Below are 13,539 nucleotides of genomic sequence, written 5' to 3' on the forward strand. Positions count from 1 at the left end.
GACTCAACAGGGAGGCAGCCCTTTATAACTGGGCCCTGGAGGGGGATAGTCTGCATCAAAATCTATGCTATGCTGCTGCCGCTAACAAGTTGTTTGACTTTGGGAAAGCTACTTAGCCTATTTATGCTTAGTTTCATTTACAAAAGAGCAATGATGATGATGGAAATAGTGTTTCCTTCATGGGGTTGATTAAACATTGAAGGAAATAATGCAGATAAAGCTTCTTGTGTCTGGTACAGAGCAGGCACTGAGGGAATGTTTATTGTTCAATGTCAGTATTTATATCAGAAAGGGGGAATTCCTGCCAGGGAAAGGTGTGTCTTCAGTTGCTGTGTCTCCCCAGGAAGCCCTTCAACATTAGAGGATGGTTTACCTACCAAGGTGGCTCTGCCCAAAACAAACAGCAGGGAGACCTTTTCTGGTTCTCCCCTTCCAGCCCAGTTTCTGGATCTACTACCCAAGGTATTTCTTAGATTCTACTGTCCATACTGCCACATGCAAAAAATGGACAAAATATTTCCCCAATAAACTAGTCTGGAAAATGATTTCTCCAAGAAGTGCATTGACTGTGATAATCAGATAGAACTTCTAACCCTCAACCTCAGAGTGAAGTTGAAACTGTGTCGTCAAATAAGTGATTCAAGATGTGAAATTTTTAAAATCAGGCATATTAGGATTGTGGTACAGGGAAAAGTATATTTTACTAAAGAGCCTGAAATTTGGGGTCCTATTTCTTGCTGATTGGCTCTATAATGTAGAACAAATGACTAAAAGATCCTGGGGCCAGATTCCTAGGGTGTGAATCCGGTCATTCAGTAGCTCTATGACCACAGGCAAATTATCCTCTCAGCAGCTTGGTTTCATTTTCTGAAAGAGGGGAGAATGGTTTGAGAATTACATAAATTTAACTTATGTGATGACTTTTTTTTTAATCATTTTTTTAAAGATTTATTTATTTATGCATATAAGAGCTGGGGCACAGGCCAGAGATGGGAGTGGGGTGTGTGTGAGAGGATTCACCAGAGACTGAGTGGGGAACAGAACAGGCAGATTACTGAAATGACTGCTGAGGGGAGCTGCGGGCGGGCAAGTCAGGAGAGGTCTGCTGCGCCATGTGGGTAGTGCTCCCTGACCAGCCGTGGGACCGAACTCTTGCTGCAGAGGCAGCGGATTGCTTTGTAGTGCGGTGCTTACTCCCTTGCGCCACCAGGCAGGCCCAAACATATGTGAAGATGTTAAAAGAGTGTCAGGTATAGATTAAGTGCTATGGAAGTCTAGTTATTGTTATTATTATTACTACTGTTAACAATAGAGGCTGAGACTCACTCAGTTCCCTCATCCATACAAGGGAAAGAACCAGTCATCTCCGAGGTAGTCACTTTAGAAGATGCTGCTGTTCACAATTTAACTGTTCATTTCTTACCTAATTTAAACACAGGTGCTCATGAAAGGAGTGAAATGTTGAACCAAACCAAAGATAGGAAGTTTCCAGAAGATTTGAGAACATGGAGGATGGGAGGAAGGTGTTCATAACTATCCCAGCAGTAGTTGTACTAAACTAATATGTATTAATTAATATGTACTAATCAATATGTATTGACTAATATGTACTAAAGTAATATGTAATAGAGTAGAAAACTAATATGAACATGAAAAGTGAAAGTGCACTGAGACATGTTTTTAAAAGGGAGAGGAAACAACTAATAATCTAAAGTGATATTTTTAAATGTTATTAAGCATTATTTTTTAATGCTTATATAAGTCTAAAAACAAGCATTCTTAACTGGAACCTTATGTCTAAAAACTATTTCTAGACTTTTCAGATTAGGCACATCTTGCTAAAAGAGGGGAACAGAGTTTTCTAGACACTAATGGGGAGGGGAGTAGGTTTATCAGAACACATAGCTCTGAGGGGCAGGGTGTCTTCAGGATTTCTTGTCTCTTCAGCTCCCTGGGCCACTGTGTCATAACTTTGAAATAGAGAATGTACCTGAAGGACTGAATGCCTGGGGCTTTGGTCCCTGGCTGTGACTGAGTCCCACAGAGCATAGCTTTCTCCACCAAGTTACTATTATATAGCTTTCATGACCATGAAATATATCCTTAGGAAATCTGACCTTTTACAAGGCTTTGTCCCAATTTTCCAGTCATGTAGGGATTACATAGTATCTGTAGGTTCCTTCAAATTTCAAAAGCAGACTGATTCTTACTGTTCTGGTTTATTTGGCAAAGAATGAAAAGCAAAAATTCACAAGAACTAGAAAAGAAAGCATAGAAGAATTGGAATAGTGGAAGGCACTGATGTTCTTTGGACAAGCCATCTGTCTGAACAAAAGTCAGCAAAGGTGAGGAGAGACTGTTTTCTCCCGTTTCTCTTGACTCTTCCCAAATGTCCAAGGCAATCATAGAGCAGGTGAGGCATTCTGGGAGGAGGGGAAGGTGTGTGTTTTATAAGACAACCAGGTCCACAGAAAGTGATAAAACCATAGTGACTGCCTTTGTGAGGAGCCCACTTTTCTTATTAATAGTCTAAGGTTCTCTGGAAGAGGGTTAGTGATCAGCATGTTATAGCTACTATTTGTTTATGAAGGAACTTTCTGTTAATCTTTGTCAGATCTACCTAGTCATGGACTGACAGTGAACAGACAGTCTACTGAAGTTATTATTTCTGTGTAACTTGGGTTCCCACACCTTCCTCCCCTGTCCTGTACTCCAAGCTGTCCTTATTATTGGACTAAATTGAAACGCACAGATGGCGTAACAAAGAACAGTCCAATTGATGTGTACACATTGTCCTTATACCTCTCAGCAGGCGATTATTTCCTTCAGGCTGGATTTTGCCTTTCTCTTTTTTACTGCAAAAGATTGTAGGAGATAAAACTCCTCAGGCAAGAAGACAGTGTTTTCTTCAGGACCTGAGAAGGATACTGCACAGGGTGAGATTTGATGAGCACCAAAATCCCTCCAGACCATCCCGTGTCTAAAGTTTCCATACCCAAGGGTTACAAGTCCCTCTGAGATCATGAAGACCTGATCATTATGGCAAAGATGGGCAGTAAGCTGTCCCAGTGTCACACACATCCTGTCCTCCAAAGGTACAGAAAGGTAGTCTGCCTGTCAGTGTGCCTAAAAATAAGCCCACTTCGATGATGACACACTCCCCTGTGCTGCAATTGTTCTGCAATTATGGCATTCAACCATTATCAAACTAGGAAGTAAGAACATTTGTAAGTGGCACTTCTGTCAAGATTCACCACTACCAGCTCCATATCACCTTTGAGTGCCCTACCCATTGCTAGGAGGCTATCATTTGGGTCTCTGTTGCAGCCAGATACATGGGGCCTGAACAGTTATAATAATGGTTTTCTCTTCACATGTCCAGTGATGGATTATTGATGCTGACTGTCAGCTGGGACTGACACTATTGGGGGGAACACTTACACATGGCTTCTCTGGGCTTCCTTACAACATTGCATCTACGTTACAAAAACAAGTGTCCCAAGACACAAAAGAAAGAAACAGTTGGAAGCTGTATTATCTTTTCTAACCCTAGCCTCCGAAGTCACATCTTTGTTCCTGACCAGTTAGATTGGCTAGAAGCACAGCCCTGAAGCCAGCCTGTGTTTTAGAAGAGGAAAATTCAACTTCCTCTCTTGATGGAGTGACAAAGATTTGCTGACACACTTAAAACCATTGTACAAGTTTTTAACAAAATGTGTGATTAGAGCATGGTCTCTTTGCTGGTATTTCTATGATAGAAAACAACTGGTAATATTCTGGGGCCACTTATCTTTTGACAAGAACAATGTAGAGCATTCTCCATGCTATGAAAGTTAAATGATGTACTACTCCCCACTCTATGGAATAGGCACTCTTTATCACCCCATTTTATAGATCTGAAAGCTAAAACAAAGAATTTAGGTAATTTGTTCATGTTACCCAGGTAGAGAGTGGCAGCCTGGGAGAGAGCCCAGGCTGGCTTCTCCTAGGTCCAAGGCTTATCTTAGGTCCCTGTGCTTTATCTGCTACACCAAACTGTCAGGTTTCCTCAGACTCAGTTTTACATATATAAGGTATGGTTCAAGTACATGAAATAGAGTTCTCAACATTAATAAGTAGATATATAACTATATCCAACCTCACACACAAAAGCATATTTGTAAAGTTCATTATGATATAGAGAAAATATCTTCTTGGCAGCTATTACATAATGGTTCTAGAGAAAGGAGATCAGATTTGACAGAAAGAAGCTGTAATAACTCCTTTGTGGAGTAGGGAGAATTCCTTGTCAGATTTGGAAGGAAAGAGGGAGCTTCTTGGAAGAAGGAGATAGTGAGTGTTGTGGGGAAAGTATCAAGGAAGAGAAAGTTCCCTGGCCTTCCAGCCCAACTCAGTTCCCAACGGACAATCAGGGGGTGATTTAGGGGAGAGGAGACTTATCTGAAAGAAATTTCTTTCTTGTAAAGAAAGATGCTGTGTGCTCTACATGTGACCTCTCCTTCCCACCCACCCCCCCATGCCTCTGCAAATCTTCAGTGAAATTGCAATAAAACCATAATGGGTCTGGTGTAATTGGAATTATTGTCATAGCTAGTTTGGAGCTGGAGAATTATATAATGCCTCAGTATCAGCACAAAATGATAAAGGGGACTCTAATCTCTGTTTTCTTAAATCATGCCCAATAACCAGTACTTCATGTCCCTGACAGATGATCAAATTATTAACTAGTTTCAGTCCTGTTAGAGGACACATTTTCCTTCCACAAAATTGGCATCAAACCCAACCTGTTCCAGGAAGAATGAGTCTCCTCCACTGAGCATAAGCTTACTGCATGCCTATACCCCTTATCACACCCAGATGCAAACAAACCTCAGTAAATCTAACTTCTAGATTGAGGGGATCTTCACATGGCCTTGTCCACTCTGGATACCAAAAATACACTAGAAAGGTAATAGATACATAAGTACCAGTCTAGATACTAATCAAATCTCAATGAGTCTATAAAACCAACTCCAAGTTCTTGGTAAGACTAACAGGACACTGCTGTGAGAACCAGATTAATTTCATTCTTTGGTTTAACAACAAAGGACCTCAGGACTGTCTCTGGTTAGCAAGAGAAGTGACAGTAACTCCTAACCTGTCTAACTAAAGGCAAGTCCAGTCTGAGTTGATCAGTTTGGGTTTCCTATGTTGTTCTTGTCGGGTGTCCTCTGCTGCCTCTTGCCCCAGATTCTTGGTGATAAACCTTATTCTTTATACTTGCCCTTGTATAGTACATAGCCATTAAACACCAAGTGCCAATTATTTCCTACAAAATGCTTTGATTTCTTTCATCAAGCTTTAAAAAATCTGGCCCTGATATTGTGGGTTTTGTTGATTCCTGTCGCCATCACCTGCACATTCTGAGGGCTGTTTTGCTTTCCCTGTGGGGAAGGAGAAACATCCATAACAACAAAAGGAATCAGGGCTTTATGCCACTTTTCAAGGGAAGAGTGAGTTATGTTTTGACTGGAGTCATTACTTAAAATGGATCTCTCTTAGTATAGAAATAAGGATGCCACGACATTGCCTGTGCAATACCACTAAGCTTCTCCCTGTCAGTAGTCCCTAAACAGTAGTGTCTGGCATTGTAGAATGCCCTGTCATTCTCACAGTTGCTCACAACTCCCTATTAAAGGACCTCTTTGCCATATGATTTGTAGCATCTTCCCATTTCTCTACCCTGAGATCATCAGGCTTGGCCCTGGGCTAATTCACTGGGTCAATGAATTATGAGTAGAAGTGACAGAGCTCATTCTAAGAAGAAGCTTTAAAGAACTACTGTGTTTTTCTATCAGATCTCCTGCTGGTTTATTTACCCACAAATTTTTATTTTAGCTGAGAGACATTCCGTCAGTCTACAGTGAATGAGACACTGAGAGCCGAACTGGACAGAGCTTAGCAGAGCTGTAACTGACCTGAAGGAGTCATGAAACATGAGTAAGAAACAAACCTTTGTTGTTTTAAGCCACGAGGATTTGGGAGTTGTTACCACAGCATAACCTAGCAAAAGCAGATGGAAACATTCATGATTTAAGGTATATACTTACCATGCAGAAGCCAGTGTAACACAGCCTTACAAGACACAGTCCCTGACCTCCAGCAGCTTACAATCTAAGACAGAAGATTAGATACCCAAGTGCCTGTTAAAGTAACAAAAGTGGCTAAGCTGGCAAGTGAGGTAGGAGGACCAAGGGGTGGTTAGCAACACAGAAAATTACAAGGGAGATGCATAGAGAAGGGATGATGAAAGTGGGTGTTCAATATGCAGGGAGTTCAAGGAAAAAGACTGAGCAGATGCTTGAGGATTGTGTGACTAGGTGACAAACAGAGGCTTCAAGGAAGTACTTTCAAGTGAGTGGGTACAGTGGGTAGTTGGATGCAAGGAGCTGAAGACAGGGAGAGTAAGCAAAGTCTTCAAAAAAGATTAGTCTTTCAACATGTTGTGCAGTAAGAGAAAATGTAGTGATGAAGGGGCTCAGAGTACTGCAGCTGTTTCTCAGGAGTATGCTACAGGCATGTGTAGGGCTCTGTGACCCCCTACACTCCCTTCTCATCGAGTCTTCTCCTGCCCAGTGGTCCTTTGAGTGGAGGGAAAATTAGTTATCTCCATCTCCCAGCCTCCGATAATTGGACCAAGGTGAGCACCTGACTAGAAGAGGCCACCTTAAGTTGCCAAGTGACATGTTGCTTGAATGATCAGGTTTAAAAAGGTGACTGAAGACAGTCAGATTCCTTGTCATTGGAACCCCGAATCAAGAGACACAGAAAAAAGATGTCTTTTGGGAATGGACCTTTGAACTGAATATCAAATAGAGTTGAGAATAGAATATTTGTTGTAAGGCCTTGTGTGTGCCTAAGTCATGAGGACCTCAGGAAGTGACTGGGAAAGAGAGAATAACAGATACAAGGAGAAAAGTGGCAAAGCCATAAGTAAGAGGTAACAATAATAATCTATAGTGCTTCAGACATCCAAGCACTGTAGTAAGTTCTTTATGTTACTATTACCTCATTTGTTTTTCACAACAATCCTATGAGATGGATGTTATGATCTATGATTAGTTTTGCAGATAAGGGAGCTAAGAAAATGAAGTTGTGTGTGACTCACAGGAAAACTACAATATAAGTGAAACTGGCTGACTCTTGAGTCCTTGCTGTTAGCCAGTATGCATTACCTCCTCTCAAAGGGGAGATGGAATGTGCTGTCTAAAGCTCTGGGAGCTGACCCTTCCTAAACTGAGGCACTGTAGTTTTTACTAAATTTCCTGAGGTCATCTAAGTTTATATGAGCCATCCAGAATAGGCTTCAGCTCCTGGGAGCCAAAAGATTCCAAACCAAATTGGAAGGAGAGATTTGCGCTTTCTGTGTGGAAGAGACTGGAGATGCTAGAGAGAGAAAAAGAAGAGATAGTGAATGGAGCCAGCCTGCAAGGAAGTACAAAGTGATGGGGTTAAGGAGAGGGAGAGATTTTTCTTTTCCTATTGCACCATCTGGCTTAGTTTTGCCATTGGGCACTCTCAATGCCACACAGCAAGTCAACTAACTAACCAAGCTAACAGGAATTATAGATAATTCAGTGGCTGTGCCATGCATTATAGATAATTCTGACTCAGCCACTCTTAGAATGGGTGAGGTGAGCCTGTCATGCCTCCTCCTTTCTGAGCCTAAGTTTCTTGGTCAATAAAATGGGGATAATTTTTTTTAATAGTGAGAACCTGACTTAATAGTGTTCTGGGGAGACTGATAGGCCTTCCCCATATGGATCTTGGGTCAGGGTTTCCAGATAATCTCTGAGATGGAGATTTGAGTGAAGGAAGTTTAGCAGGGAATTCGCTCAGGATTGACACCAGTGAGGGGTGAGGGCAGCCAGGTTAAGAAGGGAGAGAAGTGGCTGCAAAGGTGACAGACAATTTCATGGGGAACTCGAGTAGGATTGCCCTTCTGAGTTGTCCCAAACTGAGGCATGATGCTGTGCCTCTGTGCCTCACTCCCATGGAGAAGTTGTTGGGATGCCCTGTTAGGGAAGGCCGCTCCTTTGCATCAAGAGCAGTTCCAGGGAAGAGACTCAGCTATGAGAGCACCAGAGGTGATACCCAAAGAAATGGGGAATAAGAGCCTCTGCTCTAAGATGGGACATGTGGATGGCATGCCATAGCACCTGATACACATGAGAACTGATGCCCACTTCTCAGGGGGCCATAAGGTAGGAGGGCCAGGACTTTGGGAAAGGTAGGGGGCTGAAAAATACCGGGAAGAGACCACCTCGATTCAGCTTTCAAAGGAAGTTGGTTTCACTGTGATTCTTTTGGTTCCAGTTTGGAACTTGGTTAAGAAATCACCACCCAATTTAAGAAAATGAGCAATGCCCAAATCAAAACTAAACACTAGGAAGGTGAAAGAATTTACTGTCTGGCTTCCTTATCTGAAATGTGAGGTGGTTGTACTAGATTTGTGGTTTAAATTTTTTTTTTTTTTTTTTTTTGGTTAAACCACAAGAAACCTTTCTTCAAAAGAAATCTTACTGGGAATAAGAAACAAAGGAGATAAAAATGAGCTGAGCTGCTTGGATCAAAAGGGGTGTGAGTTCCAGAATCCTGCCCATAAAGTTGGAGCTCTGCAAAGCCGAGTTTGCATAGTATTCTACTATCATCTCCCAAATCCTCCTCCAGCCTCCTATCTATAGTTGTCAAAAAAAATTGGTATTCTCACACACCTGTGGACCCAGCCAGTCCACTCCTCCCCACACCATAGGGAGCAGGAAACTAGAACAGAAGCGAGGAGAGATCTTCCTCTCCCAAACTCATCATTCCTCCACTTACTCCTGCAGGGGTGGCGGGCACCAAGTGGGGAGAGAAGACAGGGGATGAGGTCTTGCTGAAATTCCTCCACAGGAAAATAGGACTGAACCCAAATCATGCATCCCTTGGGGATGTAGGGGAAAATTCTCCCAGCCTTCTGTGGTCTTCTTGGGCTAGTCAAGAAAACAAAGTAGTATCAGACAGATTAGTTGGAAAAAGAGATCAAGTTCAAAGGCATACATATGCAGAATTTATATAATTATAAATTCCAGAGTCAATGGGCTAGACCAAGGGCTTTTATCCTTGAGTCTAAGATGGGATAAGGGTCTGGGGCATCAAGGAGAGAGGAGAGGGTCTCACACGATGAGGAGGGAATGACTTCATGTGACAAGTCCTGCCTCTAGATGTTCGTGCTACTGTAAGATAGGTTTCTCCTATAAAAAGGTTATTTCGGGAGATGTCCCTAAATCTGGGTGACCAGCATTCTTTAAGGTAAGGGCGACAGTTTCTCAAGACCTGAAGGGCCTCAATTCACCTTAGCTCCATATTCCTGGACCTCTTGGTCCAGGAAGGGCAAAAAACTTGGGAACGCAAAAAACTATCTGAACCTTTGGGGAGAGGCTGCTCCTATAGTCCTATAGCAGATTGTGAGGTAAGTAAAGGGGAAAAGCCTCAGTCTTTTCCGCCCTCCCACAGCGCATGTGCACTCGGCCAAATGGTGTGGTGCAGCGCGGCGTGGCGTGGTGCCGGCGGAGGAGTGCAGTGGAGTGTGGAGGAATGTGGCAGAGTGTGGAGGAATGTGGCAGATTGTGGCAGAGTGCAGCGGAGCGCAACGAACAGCAGAGCGCATGAAAACACCAACACGGCTGCTAGAACCGGTAATGAGCCTGCCTGGTATGGGATGGTTGCGCTACGCGGATGCAGGAAATGACCAATAAGAACTCCAAGAGAAAACTTCTTTGGGCCTTTAAGGTGCCATCCTTTCCTCCTGAATCCTCTTGCAGAGAAAAAACTTACATCTTTCCTTTAAGACCTGTCCCCCATCTGTGCCCTTCACCCCTTGCTTTACCAGTGAGACTCCTTGGCAGTTATCTGAAGAATCAAGGAGCCCAGGGACACCTCTCCTTGCCCCAGGTCAAAAGGGCAAACTGCTTTTCTTCCCTTGGGCTACTTAGTCCTGTTATTTCCTAAGAGACACCAAGGCACTGCTCTCTCTCTCCTCTCTCATTCTCCTCATCTGCCCTAAGGCCTAGACCCTTACAAAAGCAAAGGACTTGGCCAACTGCTCAAAAAAAGAAAAAAGATCATTGTTCACAATGATGTAAGAAAATAAAAAAAAAAAATTAAGAAGAGAAACTGCACAAAATAGGAGGAAAAACATAACATTTTCCTCAGTCACCCTGTCCCCAGCATCTTATCCCAGAAGATATTATCACATTACACCTTAAAAGGAAGATTGAAATGATCTTATCCTGTTCCATTCCCTGTACCAAATCTCTGTTGGATGCCCCAAATGCAACGCCATGGAAAACGTATGCTGGTTGGGAAAGACAAGGTGTTTCAGGGGTTAGGCCAGGGCCTCCAATTAGTAAAGAAGGAGCCAGTGGTGGTTGCCTGCTTTCCTCCACCCTGCCTTCATCCCCAAGAAGACAGCAAGACCAGGATGTGTTCATGAGGCATCTCCTGGGGAGGAACACGAGAGGGCAGGCCGTGTAGACTGGGAGAGAGGACCATAATGGCGGGGGGGGGGGCGTGGGGGTGCTGGAGGGGCCTGGCATCTCTGGGGGAGGCAGAGATGAAGTGCCACTGAGGTTGGTGCAGTCTGGCCTCTCTAAGGGGTCAGTTCACCTACTGGTCCTCATTCTGCTCTCCCCCACAGTGGTCCAGGAGATGGAGAAGGGGAGAGGGAAAGGGCAGCTTGACACACGAAGGCTCAGAAAAGACAGACTTTGCATCCTCTGGCTTCCTTGCTAAACTGGGTCTGCTCCTTCATTCATACCTGGCGCCCTGGCATCTTCTTAACCACACTCCTCCCTGACAGTGTTCTAGAACAGTGGTAGACCTGCCTCCACCCGAATTGACCCAGGCTCCGAAATTATTTAGTTCCCAGGGCCCAGGGCCCAGGAGCACACATCTTCTGGCTCCATCCATGAGGATTGGGGTGGAATGGGGTGGACCATGGGGGTCCTGCTGCAAGCCAGGCTCAAGGCAGAGGGAAATCCCATGCTTTTCAATTTAAATGCCCATCAACATAATGCTGGGCTAAAAAAAAAAAATATTTTCCAAAGTGTGGCTCACAGATCACCAGCTCATTTACATGCAAATTTCCTGTCACACCCCAATACCCCTCCCCACCCTGCTACAGGTCAAGATCCCTTGGGTGGGGCTTCAAGATCTGGGTCTGTATCAAGCTTCCCATCCCAGGGATTCTGATACACACTGGAATCTGAGAACTGCAGGGACATCTCTGGACAACCTGGTTCTGCTCTACTGCCTCTCTCTCTCTCTCTCTCTCTCTCTCTCTCTCTCTCTCTCTCTCTGTGTGTGTGTGTGTGTGTGTTTGCCATTCTGTATCTGCTCTCCTTCCCTTTGCTGTCCTTTCCCGACATCACCAGTCAGAGTTGGATTTGTCTGCACTCTGGGAATGTGCCCACCGGGAATGTTATGCCTTCAGGCTCTTGTTGATATGAGCTAAAAATGAAACTGTAGATGCACCCAATTTGAGATTAAACTATTCCTGCCTTCATGCATTCCCTTGCCAGTCAGCTGCCTTCTTCTGTGACCTCTGGATGTCACAAACAAGTCAGGGTTCTGTAGCTGCTGGAGCTTTCAGAGAAGGGCGCTCCTCTAGCCAGAATGAGGAGGCACAATAAGTTCTAAGCTCTGCTCTGAGGGGCCTCTGAGCACCAGTCAGCAGGTGCTACTGTACTCCAGGGCCCAGGAGCACACATCTTCTGGCTCCATCCATGAGGATTGGGGTGGAATGGGGTGGACCATGGGGGTCCTGCTGCAAACCACGCTCAAGGCAGAGGGAAATCCCATGCAGACCCCCAAGTCAGTAACTCAGCAGGGAAGGGGAAAATAGAGTATCCCCTCCCCCATCTTTTTATGAGTTATGAAGGCCGCATTTCCTGTGCCTTTGCAAGACACACACAAAAAAAAAAGGAGTCAAAGATATGAAGGAATTTTAGATTGTACCCTCTTGCTCTCCAGGCTTCCTACTACCAAGTAGCAGGGCATGGAGGGCACGTATCCTATGGATGCCAGGGCAGCGACGGCACCTCCAGAACATCTCACACATTCATTTAACAAATATTTATTTAATGTCAACTACATGCCAGGCTCTGCAGCACTCTGAATAGTAATACTAAGGGCAGTGATCATGCAGTTGTTTGTGCAGACCAGGGGCTTGGCTAACACATCACTACGGGGCAAGGCAGAGGCAGGAGAGGCAGAGGCTGTTGTTACCCCTGGTGAATCTGCCACTTAGGAAGGGCCATGGGGGTGAGTGGGGAGCTAGGTAGAGCTGGGGAGGAGCTCTGGTCACAAGGCCAGGCCCTGCTTCATGTGCTGTTTTACAAGTAAGGAAAAGAGGCTCAGGGTAGCTCAGTACCTGTAGTTTTCAAAGATTAATAAGCCATTAGCTGTGTTAGGCAGGATTTGAATCACATTCACCTCTTGTACCTGAAAGTGCACCTGCTTAGAGGTGGGTGCCCCCACTTGGAGCCTTACAGGGACAAAGTCAGTAGTCGGTAAATCTGGCTCAGGAGGGACAAAGGCCTGTGTTGGAGTGGAGAAGATAGGGGCTGGAAAGAGAGTGTGAGGGGAAGGAGGGGAAGTCTGGGCCCAGCTCTCCAGGAAGAAACAACTTTTTTCTTTTTTTAATTTTAATGTATTTTTATTTGTATATATTTTATATTTTACATAATTGTTCTTTTTTTTTTTTTTAAAGATTTACTTATTTATTTATACAAGTGCTGGGTACAGTCAGAAGCACAGGAGGATGATAGAATTCACCAGAGCCAGAGTGGGGAGCAGAACAGGCAGACTGACGAAATACACTGCTGAGGGGAGCAGCGGGCGTGGCAGGAGAGGTCTGTCGCACCATGTGGGACCCTTGCCTACGGCCGGCAGATCAAACCAGCGCTGCAGAGGCTGCAGGCAGCTTCGCAGCCCAATGCTCAACCACTGTGCCACCAGGGTAGGCCCATCATTGTTCATTTTTGTACAATATGTGCTTTCTCCTCTCAGATGTAGTCCCCATAAAATTCCCACCACCAACTTACCCGTGCACCATCACCATAGTCCCTTGTGTAGGAAGAAGCAACTTTATAGCCCAGACTCTGCATAGGGCACAGGCCTGGGTCCAGCCATGTGATAATGTGCTTCCCCAGTGGCTGGGGCAGATGTAGCAGAACTTCTGTGTGTATTGTGCCAAGGTAGTTTGGGAGAGCAAGTTCCACTGGATTAAATGTCTGCCACTGAGAAGAAACAGAGGGGCAAATATTTGGTGACTCTGCTAGCTAGAATGGTAAGGTGGAGACCAAGGAGGGTGTCACGTACATGTGGCCCTCTTCTCCACAGTGTTACCTGGCAGAGGCACCTGTGATCCTTGGCCTGATAAAGGATTCCACGCACATGCCTACTGGTGATGGCCTCACTGCCATCTCTAAATCTGAAGGGAAAATGATCAGCAGTTAT

The sequence above is a fragment of the Talpa occidentalis genome, unplaced genomic scaffold (genome assembly GCF_014898055.3).
Source record: "Talpa occidentalis isolate TD23 unplaced genomic scaffold, MPIMG_talOcc4v2.1 talOcc4.3, whole genome shotgun sequence".
NCBI classification, from domain to species: domain Eukaryota; kingdom Metazoa; phylum Chordata; class Mammalia; order Eulipotyphla; family Talpidae; genus Talpa; species Talpa occidentalis.